General features: G+C 38.2%; 1 protein-coding gene across 1 annotated transcript in view; it reads right to left on the reverse strand.

Annotated features, from left to right (window-relative positions):
- The window catches only part of TMEM19 (transmembrane protein 19), a 69134-nt gene extending 60208 nt beyond the window's left edge, over positions 1-8926 (reverse strand). Inside the window, 1 exon segment of the mRNA XM_053716780.1 lies at positions 8805-8926. The gene's annotated coding sequence lies outside the window, so the exon portion shown is untranslated.
- Positions 8927-13482: the final 4556 nt, after the last annotated feature.

Here is a 13482-nt window from a genome sequence, read left to right on the forward strand (position 1 = left end):
CTAAGTTAAGTAAGGTCATTAGGTCAGAGCAGGATGAACTCTCTTTGCAAAGGGATTTGCTAAAATTAGAACTATGGGCAAGTGAATGGAAAATGAGATTTAATACGGAAAAATGTAAGGTTCTACATTTTGGAAGTAAAAATAAGCAGGCTATGTATTTTTTAAATGGGACAAGACTTAGCCAAACACAGGAGGAAAGGGATTTGGGAGTAGTAATAGATAACAAGCTAAAGATGAGTGCACAATGCAGAGCAGCGGCTTCAAAGGCTAATAAGATACTAGCATGTATTAAAAGAGGCATTGATTCAAGGGAGGAAAGCATAATTCTGTCATTATATAAAGCCCTGGTAAGACCTCACCTTGAGTTTGGAGTGCAGTTCTGGGGACCGATTGCTAAAAAAGATATTGCAGAACTAGAAAAAGTTCAGAGAAGGGCCACAAAGCTGATAAGGGGATTGGAGAAATTAACCTATGAGGAGAGGCTAGCCAAACTGGGTCTGTTCTCTTTAGAAAAAAGGCGCTTGAGAGGTGACATGATTACTTTATATAAATATATTCAAGGCCCATATACAGAGATGGCAGAAGCTCTTTTTATTCCAAGAAAATTGGTTCTGACAAGAGGTCATAATTTAAGGTTGGAGGAAAGGAGATTTAATCTCCTGCAACGGAAACGTTTTTTCACTGTAAGAGCAATAAAATTGTGGAACTCATTACCAAAGGAGGTAGTGAATGCCAATACCATAGATACATTTAAAAATAGTCTGGATAAATTTCTGTATATAAACAAAATTCATGGATATGATTGCTAGTATTAAATGGGTCACATTTTAATGGGGTTATTTAAGCTTAACTGGAGCTTTTTGTAAGTATTTTAGATTTGTATATGTTGAACTCGATGGACTTCAGTCTTTTTTCAACCTTATCTACTATGTTACTATGTTAAAACATAAAAGGTTGATGACAGAAACAGTGCAGTGTTTGTGTAAAAAAGGCATACAAGAAGAATGACCACTACATTTGGCCAGGTATTGTGACTAAGGGGCTTCACAAAAAGACGTGACATGGCTCTTTTAGAATACCCTGCTTACTAGATCTTCTCCTGATTATGAGAAAAGACAATGGATTTCACTAGCCACACCTGATTTATAATAGGGTGTTTAATTTACCCACATTATGTTTTTAAAAACTTAGACTTTCAAAAGAATAAATTTATAGATTAAAATATATATATTTTTAATCTTAAGGAAAGTTTGGCTAGATTTACTAGAGATCAAGATCTATCCAGGATTTTGGCTGAATAGTTTGTCTGAATTGTAACATCAATGTGAAAAGGAATTTTCACTTTCCCCAGGGCCGGCTCAACCATGGGACAAAGTGGGTCAAACAACCCAGGCAGCACTTGACAAGGGGCAGCACTTCTGTGACTGAGTCAGTTATTGTCAGACCCAGATGACTCCTATCCTCTGTCTCTGGGGAAAAAGTTTAAGGCTCCCAGCAGCATAACGTCATCATGCACAAAGGCACAGAACAACCAGTCAGGGGTGACATTCAAGGTGGGACAAGTGCATATTGTCCCCAACTTCCTTCCCACTTATTGCTCAATCATGTATAAGCATTGATTGCATGCAGGTAGGCAAGCTTAGTAAGGTTAGCGGTCATGCTAGTAGGTTGATATGATAATCAGTAATGTTACTAATGGGGGTGCGTCATTGCATTCTCTGACTCAGCCACTACAATATACTGAGTGGGCCCTGACTGTACCTGTCTTATATAAAAAAATACAGAGTTTCAAATAGTAATTATAGCAGAGGAGTTAAAAATAAATGTCATATTCATTTAAACTACCTGTAGCTACCAAATACAAATAACATTTTGTCTATATTATAGCTAGTTATGGCTTTGGTTTCATGTGGATGGCTTCTTCATTTATTAATAAGTTAATTTCTTCCATGAATTTCATATTTTTTTGCTTTAGTAAAAGGAAATGATCTATCATCTGAAGGAACAAATGTCTCGCAACTTACACCTATCTCTCCCGCCATATACTTCATGCAAATGCTATATTTACTCAGTGTCAATGTGAAGACACAGTGAGCAGGGAGTGGAAAAAGGGAAAACTTGCTGACAGCCAGCTTCTGCGCTGTTGTAACTTTACTCTCAGACTGCTCCCATAAGAAAGCCGCTTGAAATTACCAGCTTTGTACAGCGCGGGTGGTACTGTTATATGACCAACTTCAGCTGACACAGCCCTCTGCTAAAGGTAGCCTTTTGAAGATAGTTACCCTCCCACCCTAGGTTCATTCCCCCATTTATAGATAGTCTCCCACACACCTTTCATTCTCCTAAACTGACAGCTGCAAACACTGATCAGCACATCCTTCCATTCACTTAACCCTTTAGAATACATACATACTCTCTCCCTACAAATAGCTATATATCCCACATTGGTAGTATGTATGTATGTATGTATGTATGTATGTATGTATGTATGTATGTATGTATGTATGTATATATATATATATGTATATATATATATATATATATATATATATATATATATATATATATATATATATATATATATACACACACACACACATATATATACACACACAATATATATACATATATATCTTTTTTAAATTGTACTATTTTTGTTTTATTTTCATCTACACACCTCATAGCACTAACATGTATCAAAATATGACCATACTGATATTCGTGACAACCCTTTTCTCACTCTAATTTTGTTCACTTCATTACCACCATAAGCACCCACCTCAAACTGGAAAACAAATCATACAACATGGCCTGCTCTGTTGCTGTAACTTATCTGCTGAGTGCTGGTGGAGAGTTATAAAAAATAACCCTCCTACCCCCACCTCACAAAATTATAAAGTATGCCATTCACTATATAGCCAAACAAAAACTATGTCCAAATTCCTATTCCTTATGTTACTTGCCCTTGCAAATGATGTAGAGTCTAACCCTGGTCCCCCAGCAAATTCCATTCCTAGCCTTCCAACTAAAAAAGGCCTCTCCTTTGTGCACTGTAATATCCGCATCTTACTACCAAAAAAATCGATGCACTGAAAGCTTGGTGTTTACACTACAAGCCAAAAATCATTGTGATCTCTGAATCATGGCTAACTGCAAAAATACCTGACTCTGCCATTGCAATACATGGGTATTCATGCCATAGAATTGACAGAGCAAAGAGAGGAGGCGGCATTGTAATTTATGTTGACAATTCCAAAAAGTTCACCCCCTGTGCATTCCATTTCAGACATAGCACAGCTCTTTAGTGAATCCATAGCTCAAAAAACAAAAAGTGAAATTTTGGTTTTTGGAGATTTTAACATTGATTGGCAGCTAACGCAATTAATCTCCTCCCCAACTCGCATAAACATCAAAAGCCATAATCATACCCTGCTCGACTGGATTCTCTCCACTTCTCCCGACCGAATCCAGGAGGCAGGTGTTCTCCCTAACAATTTCAGTGACCACTGCTTAGTGTACTGCGTGCGCAAAATAAAGGCTAATAAATCCTCTCCCAAGGTTAAACTCACCAGGTCCTTCAAAAAATGTAATATTCAATCATTTCTAAATGACATCAAGAACCTCCCCTGGCACAGATTAAACCTAATACCAGATCTAGACTCTGCAGTTGAATTCTTTCAGTCTGAACTCCTACTAGTTTTGAATTTACATGCCCCGCTGAGTAAGGTGAGAGTAAAAGGAGCACACTTGAATTGGATCACAGCTGACCTCATTCAAAATGTATCAATTTCGGGATTCATTGTGGTCAAAGTTCAAGCATACTGGCTCTATGAATGATCACTGTGTATATAGACAATGGCGAAATATATGCACTAAACAAACAAAATTGGCTAAGGCCCAATATTTCTGTGAAAATCTGAACAATAACATATCTAACCCTAGAAAGTTTTGGAAACTCATAAATAACTTACAAAATCCACCAATCTACTCCCAACCCTCCACTGTCAATGTGGATAACCAAAACCTGCAACTACCCTTAGAAATAGCAAATGCCTTTAACAATTATTTTGTCGGATGCTCCACCACCCTGATTAACAAACTAATAAATGGCACGCATCCTGAAGCTACAAATGTGGATCAGGCCCCACTAAAAGAGCAAAGACCCAATATAGAGAGGTTAAATTTTAGACCTGTACCCATCAATGTTGTTAAGAAACACCTTAATAATCTAAAAATGAAAAAACAGTCTGGACCTAATCAAATCCCAGCAATGCTGTTGAAGCTCAGTGCACCAGCAATTGCTAAGCCTGTCACATCCCTAATTAACCAATACTTGGTGTCTGGATACATACCTAAACTCTGGAAAACTGCAAGAGTAGTGCCTATTCATAAAAGTGGGGAGTTAACCTTGGTTTCTAACTATCGCCCTATATCATTGCTCCCAGTATTGTCAAAAATCTTAGAAAAATGCGTCCATACACAATTATGCGAGTATTACCAACTTTCTAACTATCTGAACCCTGATCAATCAGGTTTTCGACTGAATCACTCCACTACAACTGCCCTCCTAAAAGTTTGCAACAACATCCAAACTGGCATGGAACAAGGAGACCTAACTGAAGCTATTTTCCTTGATTTTGCTAAGGCTTATGACACAGTGGACCATGACATACTACTGCTCAAACTAAAAAACTCTGGTATTGCCGATTGTCCGTTAACCTGGTTTAGATCATATGTATCGGTTCGATCACAATATGTCTCTGTTTCTAACAGTGACTCCCTCCCTCTCCCAGTCACGTGTGTGGTGTTCCCCAAGGTTCCATTATCGGCCCCCTACTATTCACATTATTTATAAATGATTTGCCTAATGTCTGCAAATCCTCAACTGTACACATGTACGCAGACACGGTAATCTATGCAAACAAATCTGATCTGCCGCAGCTTGAAGCAGTGCTCCAAGACCAGTTCACAGAGGTAGAAAAGTGGATCTCAAAAAACAAACTCTTCCTAAACACTGACAAAGCTGTCACAATGATTCATGGAACTGGACCTAAATTACACAAATTACAAAATGCCCTTCTACGCATCAAAACAAAATCCAATTGCACGCTGACCGCAGGCCACTCTTTCAAATACTTGGTTATGTTCTTAGACCCCAATCTATCTTTTGGCCTCCACATAGAAAAACTTGCATCTAAACTTTATCCAAAATTAGGTGCCCTGTACAGAAACAAATCTTGCCTCAGCCCTACAGTAAAGGAAAAGATTGTACAGCAAATGCTGATGCCTATCATGGATTATGGGGACGTAGTATACGCACCTGCATCACAAACTCACCTTAATAAACTTAATACATGGTATAACTCGTTCTGCCGCTTTGTGCTACAATGTAACTACAAGACCCACCATTGTGACATGCTAAAAGAACTAAACTGGCTGACGCTGGAATCCAGACGCACCCTCCATCTTTCCTGCCTTGTGTTTAAGTGCCTTTCTGGAAAGCTCCCACCCTACCTGAGCAGAATGCTCTCCCCGGCTATTCCCACCTCCTATAACCTCCGATCCAGTACCAGCACATTATTTAGCTTGCCTCAATACAAAAATAAAGCAGCTCGATCCTCCTTTTCCTACCGAGCGCCACAGTTATGGAATGACCTCCCGCACACTTTCAAACCTTCCCCAAGCCTAATATCCTTTAAGAGATCCCTCTCTACATATTTCAAAACAGAATGCACCTGTCATGGTTGATTATATATTTCTTACCTGTTCTATGTTAAATTTTTGCATCTATTGTGTATTATTATTGTTTTTGAATGTTATTGTACCCTATTGTATCAATGCAATGTTTTGTGGACCCAGGGCATACTTGAAAATGAGAGAAATCTCAATGTATCATTCCTGGTAAAATATTTTATAAATAAAATAATAAATAAAAATAAAATATCAGTCACATCTGGGACCTCCCACTAAGAAGCTGAATGCACGCAACAGCTACCACATTTCACAGAGAAGCAAGTAGCTTTACAGAGGGTAACATGTGAGAGTGTCCAGGACTCTAGAATATACATGCCAGGATACAATTTTAGGTGGGCAATTGCACCCAGGAAAATCAAGAGCTGATTTCAAGAAGCTTGGACTGTATCTATAGCTAGGTTTCTGAATATGTAACAAAACAAAAAACTGTATTTAAAAGTGTTACATGTGTTTTTTTTTATAGCAAAGTGATTTTTTCATTTGTTTTATTCATTAAGAGAAAGGTCTCTTACCACATTGGTGCATCATTTTGTAGAAAACCATAATGGAGACATCCATACACTAAAATGGTGCGCCATAGAAGAAGTGAAAATACCCAAAAGAGGGAGAGATATAGATAGATTGCTTGCAAAAAGGGAGGTCTTCTGGATGTTCAAGTCAAGAATGAGACATCCAGAAGGCCTAAATTCCCGGTATGATATAATAAATTATTGGGAGTAGGTCATCCCTTAAATGTAATCTTTAATAAAATCTATCAAAGTAGGTATTTAATTATATACTAAAACAATCCTTTTAAAATCATATCAGGAATATCAAATTTATAATACCCATTATATCTAGCCAAAGATTAATTATCAACCTAATATACAAACTATTTAAAATATAGATGGAAGTTAATAAGTTTGCTATGAGAAAATTGGCATGGTCACTATGAAGGGTACACATTTTACACACATTGGGATATATACAGTATATAGGCCTTTAGATTTATTTAGCCCAGCAATACTATGATATCTTTCCATATCTCTTAGATGTACAACGGAATAAAAGGAAAGAGCTGCTATTCCTAGAGTATAGGACAGACCAATTTCAGTAACCATCACAGGCACAGTATGAGTTAGTTGTTATATTTTATCAGTACGTATATCTTATTCTTATGTAATATAGTTATGCTTTCAATAGTCATTAAATATAGATAACTGTAATCTCCCTATTCCTTAGTATAGGCTGAGACAGGTGTATTTGTCACGTATGCACATTATTACTTTATGACATACAGTCACATTGCTACCTGTCAGGAATACTAAGAATTACAGTCATTGTATTCATTAGTGATTGCACAGGTGTTATACATAGGAGGGAGGGTTTAGCGCTTGCTTTAACCAATCAGTATGTTTTGTAAGGTATTTAAAGTGAAGGAAGAAACCGACACATCAGGCTATGAATACGGCAAACTGCCGAAACGCGTAAGCCCTTGTGCTGCGCTTTCCTCTCTCCACATTTTTGTGTAGGTGGCATGCTGTCATGATTTTTAAGTAATTAATAAAGATTTTTGCTTTATTCATACGAGCGTGGGATTCCTTTTTTGATCCTGATCCAACTTGGCCGTTTACCCATGCTCTCTTTACCCTGCTCCTAACCAATCGTGAGAGAGCTAGACACACACCCCTTCAGCAACGTCATCTGCCGAGGAGTTTCACGGACAAGCCGGTGAGATATGGTTATCCTGGGCTGAGCCAGAGAAACTGGAGAACTGGACCGCACTAACAGGTGCACTTACAGAGGCATAACAAGCCAGAACAAACAAGTACAGACAGCAAGGTAACCGGCACAGGCTTTTCAGCCAATAGGACAACGGGGGAGTCACACACCCACTGGGGTGACGTCACAAATAATCGGATCGGACCGACGAGCGGAGTGCAGTAGGAGCTTAAAAGGCAAACACGGATGACGGCAGATTAGAGGGTGAGTGATACACTCAACAACATCACCACACAGGTCACTAAATCACGGAAAAACAAAGTTGGAAGGTACGTGTTTGCTAAACCTTCACCATGAATGTATACAGACTGTGAAAGGGGAATTAAATCTAATCCAAGCCCGGAGTCATACATTTATATACGCCAGCTCCCCATTACATGCACTTATGTTCAAGAGCTCTGCAGACCGACAGCAATGTTAGTATAAAGGGGACAAGTGTGTTCAATATTGCATTATTATACAATGTGCATAAAGCCCACCGACGAACATTAATACTGTATATATATAAAAAAAAAAAAAAAAAAAAAAAGAAGTCCCAATTATAACTACTCACAACTTGGACTTTTGTATTTGTCTAGTAAAGACACAAGTTACAATATAATGCTCCACAAAGATTGTGTGATTTCTCTCTCAGGCCCATAGACACATGAATACAAACAACCTGCAGTTTCCAGCATTTGGATAGTTCCTACAGTGGACACATATATATATATATATATATATATATATATATATATATATATACACACACACACACACACACAGATGCACTATCCAAAATATCTGTATGTAGCATATCTGGTGTTGAAAATATCTAAATATTGGAAAACACAGGCAACTGTTATTCGTTTGCAATACTAATAAATAAAACTGCAAGAGCTAAGAGAGACTTGACTTTCTACAGTCCCAAACAACAAAGCTATGACCTGATGCTAGCACACATACACATATTTTACACACTTATAACATAAGGGGAAGCTCTAAATGGAGAGAGGAGACTACTCAAAGGCACTGTTTACTTTTTATACCTCTTTAAATTGGTTGATGACCACTTAAACAGAAAAAAAACAATTCAATAAATCTTCGAAACGTTATACACCATAAACAATTACAAATCAATCAACACTTAAAGAAATGCGCAATCCGAACACAACCGGTGTTATAATATTAACCCCCTGAAAAAAATATACTCTCTCTTACATCCAATGGGTAAAAAAAATAATTAGCAAATTTGGTGCCTTTTGACCCAGGAGGTGCTGTTATGATTGACAGGTGGTTCCGTATTTTACCTGACTATAACATTTCAGCTGCCTTGACTTCCGTCTGTTATCCATCTCCACTAGCAGGAGACACCTGTATACAAAAAACAAACCCGAGCCACTGATCAAATGCACACTTGCACAGAGAAAGCATCACACTTCCGGGGTTATACCAGCACTGTCAGACACATACGTCACTTCCGTTTGCTGTACTCAAGTGCGAAATGTTTGCATGAAGAATCGATGTGGGATTGGGAAATTAAAAACAATTGAATTAATATATAATATTAAATACTGTGAGTTAACAACTGAATAACGTGCGGCTGTCAGTTGGATCACCATTCATTTTTATTTCCCTTAAGTACCATATACTGATAGGTTAGTTTGCACATTGAATACATGTTTTTCAGATGTGTAACATGTTAATAATTTCTGTTTCTTGTTATTCCGTTCCTCATATCTGTTTATGTATATTCATGTACACATCATCAATATAGATCAGTGAATTTTAACGTTTTCTGAAAAAAAGATACACTTGGATAAGACAACTTTTTTCAAGGCACAACTTGCTTTTAAAGCGATCTAAACTTGCCATGTTTTAAAAACAGATCCGGTGTTATGCCGATAATGGTTTCACCGTAGACAGTAGTTTCCCCAGGCATTGAGATTTGAGAAGGGTCTAGCTGCAGTCCTGGAGCTCCACTCTAGACAGGAAACATGTGACCTCCACTCAAAGCTTTTTTTTTTTTTTAATCAACTTTAATGTAACAAACAACCTATAGACAATCATTCTGAAAACGAAACATTTTGCAGCTTTTTTTGTTCTTCTTAATGTGCACTCGCAGTGGTTACCTTATACATGACAATCAGCATAAACCACTGCGAGTGCACATTAAGAAGAACAAGAAAGCTGCAAAATGTTTCATTTTCAGAATGATTGTCTATAGGTTGTTTGTTACATTAAAGTTGATTAAAAAAAAAAAAAGCTTTGAGTGGAGGTCACATGTTTCCTGTCTAGAGTCAGTGGAGGTCACATGTTTCCTGTCTAGATAGAGCTCCAGTCTGCAGCTAGTCTACTTTGCAGGCATTCGGCAATCTCCGGCGCTCCGCCCCTCACTACAGCTACTCCCACTATCCCTTCCCCATGCATTATAATAATAAAATTCAGTTTTTGAACACCTCGCTATTCCTTCCTTGGCCTCCGCCCCCGCTTCACTACTTCCCTACCCCATTCAGGTTCCAATAGTCCTTATTATACAGTGAGCGTGCACAATACATGTTTTACAAAAATAAGACATAATATAAACATAATTAACATGAAACACGTATTATAAAAATAGTTAAATCTTAGTTTAGCATTCTAAATTGTTTTCTCGGGAACGGTGTAAAAGCCGGAACGGAACGGAACAGGCCGGAACAGGCCTTTTATGAAGGAAATTGATTTAAAATATAATGGGATGTATTAGAGACTCTTGAGAACAATTTTAGGAACAAGAATATTTGTGATATAATAATTAATTAACCCTTTAACTACCAAATAGTGTCCGGAACCAAACATAACAGCCCGGAACAGCACCTTCCCAGAAAACCAAATACACCAAATTCACAAGTCACATGTGACTAAATGTAATAAGTGTAATCAGCCACAAACCATCCACAGAAACCACGTTCCAATACCCGTTCCAGCCTGTAAAACGCTTTTTCGTGAAAAGTGACGGAACGGCACCTTACCAGCAAAATATACAGACCAAATTCACCAGCCACACATAACTAGATGTGATAAGTGTAATCCACCACAAACCATCCACAGAAACCACGTTCCAATACCCGTTCCGGCCTGTAAAACACTTTTTCATGAAAAGGTACGGAACAGCACCTTAGCAGCTAACCAGATACACCAAATTCACCAGTCACACATGAGTAAATGTTATAAGTGTAATCAGCCACAAATCATCCACAGAAACCACATTATGGTATCTGTTCCGGCCTTTAATACACTTTTTTATAAAAAGTGACGGAACGGCACCTTCATAGCAACATATACAGACCAAATTCACCAGCTACACATAACTAGATGTGATAAGTGTAATCAACCACAAACCATCCACAGAAACCACGTTCCAATATCCGTTCCGGCCTGTAAAATGCTTTTTCATGAAAAGTGACGGAACAGCACCTCACCAGCAAACCAGATACACCAAATTCATCAGTCACACATGACTAAACGTTATAAATGTAATCAGCCACAAACCATCCACAGAAACCACATTATGATATCTCTTCCGGGCTTTAATACACTTTTTTATAAAAAGTGACGGAACGGCACCTACCCAGCAAAATATACAGACCAAATTCACCAGCCCACAAAAAACTAGATGTGGTAAGTGTAATCAACCACAAACCATCCACAGAAACCACGTTCCAATACCCGTTCCGGCCTGTAAAACGCTTTTTTGTGAAAAGTGACGGAACGGCACCTTACCAGCAAACCAGATACACCAAATTCACCAATTACACATAACTAAATGTTATAAGTGTAATCAGCCACAAACCACCCACAGAAACCACATTATGATATCTGTTCCAGCCTAAAAATACACTTTTTTTATAAAAGTGACGGAACGGCACCTTTCCAGCAAAATATACAGACCAAATTCAGCAGCCACAAATAACTAGATGTGGTAAATGTAATCAACCACAAACCATCCACAGAAACCACGTTTCGATACCCCGTTCCGGCCTGTAAAATGCTTTTTCATGAAAAGTGACGGAATGGCACCTTACCAGCAAACCAGATACACCAAATTCACCAGTTACACATAACTAAATGTTATAAGTGTAATCAGCCACAAACCATCCACAGAAAGTTCCGGCCTTTAATACACTTTTTTTTATAAAAAGTGATGGAACGGCAACTTCCTAGCAACATATACAGACCAAATTCACCAGCTACACATAACTAGATGTGATAAGTGTAATCAACCACAAACCATCCACAGAAACCACGTTCCAATATCCGTTCTAGCCTGTAAAATGCTTTTTCATGAAAAGTGACGGAACAGCACCTCAGCAGTAATCCAGATACACCAAATTCATCAGTCACACATGACTAAATGTTATAAGTGTAATCAGCCACAAACCATCCACAGAAACCACATTATGATATCTGTTCCGGCCTTTAATACACTTTTTTATAAAAAGTGACGAAACAGCACCTACCCAGCAAAATATACAGACAAAATTCACCAGCCACAAATAACTAGATGTGGCAAGTGTAATCAACCACAAACCATCCACAGAAACCACGTTTCAATACCCGTTCCGGCCTGTAAAACGCTTTTTCATGAAAAGTGACGGAACGGCACCTTACCAGCAAACCAGATACACCAAATTCACCAATTACACATAACTAAATGTTATAAGTGTAATCAGCCACAAACCACCCACAGAAACCACATTATGATATCTGTTCCGGCCTATAACACACTTTTTTATAAAAAGTGACGGAACGGCACCTTTCCAGCAAAATATACAGACCAAATTCACCAGCCACACATAACTAGATGTGACAAGTGTAATCAACCAAAAACCATCCACAGAAACCACGTTCCAATACCTGTTCCGGCCTGTAAAACGCTTTTTCATGAAAAGTGACGGAACGGCACCTTACCAGCAAACCAGATACACCAAATTCACCAGTCACACATGACTAAATGTTATAAGTGTAATCAGCCACAAACCATCCACAGAAACCACATTATAATATCTGTTCCGGCCTTTAATACACTTTTTATAAAAAAAAGTGACGGAACAGCACCTTCCCAGCAAAATATACAGACCAAATTCACTAGCCACACATAACTAGATGTGATAAGTGTAATCAACCACAAACCATCCACAAAAACCACGTTCCAATACCCGTTCCGGCCTGTAAAACGCTTTTTCATGAAAAATGACGGAACATCGCCTTAACAGCAAACCAGATACACCAAATTCACCAGTCACACATAACTAAATGTTATAAGTGTAATCAGCCACAAACCATCCACAGAAACCACATTATGATATCTGTTCCGGCCTTTAATACACTTCGTTTTAAAAAGTGACGGAAAGGCACCTACCCAGCAAAATATACAGACCAAATTCACCAGCCACACATAACTAGATGTGGTAAGTGTAATCAACCACAAACCATCCACAGAAACCACGTTCCAATACCTGTTCCGGCCTGTAAAACGCTTTTTCATGAAAAGTGACGGAACGGCACCTTACCAGCAAACCAGATACACCAAATTCACCAGTTACACATAACTAAATGTTATAAGTGTAATCAGCCACAAACCATCCACAGAAACAACATTATGATATCTGTTCCGGCCTTTAATACACTTTTTTATAAAAAGCGACGGAACGGCACCTTCCCAGCAAAATATACAGACCAAATTCACCAGCCACACATAACTAGATGTTGGAACGTGGTTTCTGTGGATGGTTTGTGGTTGATTACACCTATCACATCTAGTTATGTGTGGCTGGTGAATTTGGTCTGTATATTTTGCTGGGAAGGTGCCGTTCCATCATTTTTTTATAAAAAAGTGTATTAAAGGCCGGAACAGAGATCATAATGTGGTTTCTGTGGATGGTTTGTGGCTAATTACACTTATAAACATTTAGTTATATGTGACTGGTGAATTTGGTGTATCTTGTT

This window comes from Bombina bombina, chromosome 6 (assembly GCF_027579735.1).
Source record: "Bombina bombina isolate aBomBom1 chromosome 6, aBomBom1.pri, whole genome shotgun sequence".
NCBI lineage: Eukaryota > Metazoa > Chordata > Amphibia > Anura > Bombinatoridae > Bombina > Bombina bombina.